Genomic DNA, 824 nt, shown 5'->3' with positions numbered 1-824 from the left:
ACCGTTCTAGCAACAAGCCAATAGGATTGGAGTGATTTCATTCACGTTCAGACCTGCTACGCCTAGAGGCGTTCCCATAGTGTCGTAACCGACGCAGTGTCTCGTTCCCCTTCTCGGGGAACCAGGGTTACATACGTAACCCGAGACGTTATATTGTGTGTATTTCTTGGTTGAATCTCTTCTTTGGGTTTCACATCCACTGTTTCTTCGGTTACAAAGCACAGCCTCAAATTAGTATTTCACTTTTCAAAGTATTGTCTGTGGCATCAAAAGCCACCAAGCTCTTGCCGAAACCCGGGATCGAACCAGGGACCTTTAGATCTTCAGTCTAACGGTCTCCCAGCTGAGCTATTTCGGCCGCTGTTGCTTTGTCGGCCCACCAGAGGCCGATCTAGCATAGGATAACGTTTCTGATATAATGCAGCACAGGTACTCTTGACTTTTGAAGCAAATATTTTGATTATTTTCTCACATTATTAAAAACAACTACTTTTACTTAAATAGCATTTTAATCCAGTGTCTACAAACGGTTTCCTGAATTAGATGGAATATGTAGTGCGGGGTGAGGGGGTCCCTCCTCAGGGCTATCTAATCCCTGTACATCCAAAGCGAGAACTGTGTCCAAGTACCCGGCAGTAAGTCGGACTCTTTTCAAGGTGAGGGTTGGCCTTCGCCAGGGCTGCGCTTTGTCACCAATCCTGTTTGCGACAGTCATGGACAGGATATCGAGGCGTAGCCGTGGTGGGGAGGGGTTGCGGTTCGATGGGCTTGGTATCTCGTCACTGCTTTTTGCGGATGATGTGGTCCTGATGGCGTCATCGGCC

The 824-nt window shown here is 47.8% G+C and overlaps 1 non-coding gene across 1 annotated transcript; it reads right to left on the bottom strand.

Annotated features, from left to right (window-relative positions):
* Window positions 1–285: 285 nt before the first annotated feature.
* trnaf-gaa lies at window positions 286–358 on the bottom strand. Its single transcript has one exon. It is a non-coding gene; the product is annotated as a tRNA-Phe (tRNA).
* Between the last annotated feature and the right edge of the window lie 466 nt (window positions 359–824).

This window comes from Micropterus dolomieu, unplaced genomic scaffold (genome assembly GCF_021292245.1).
Source record: "Micropterus dolomieu isolate WLL.071019.BEF.003 ecotype Adirondacks unplaced genomic scaffold, ASM2129224v1 contig_6687, whole genome shotgun sequence".
Classification (NCBI taxonomy): domain Eukaryota; kingdom Metazoa; phylum Chordata; class Actinopteri; order Centrarchiformes; family Centrarchidae; genus Micropterus; species Micropterus dolomieu.
The sequence above is the reverse complement of the archived record's forward strand: the minus strand, read 5'-3'. Positions and strand labels throughout refer to the sequence as shown.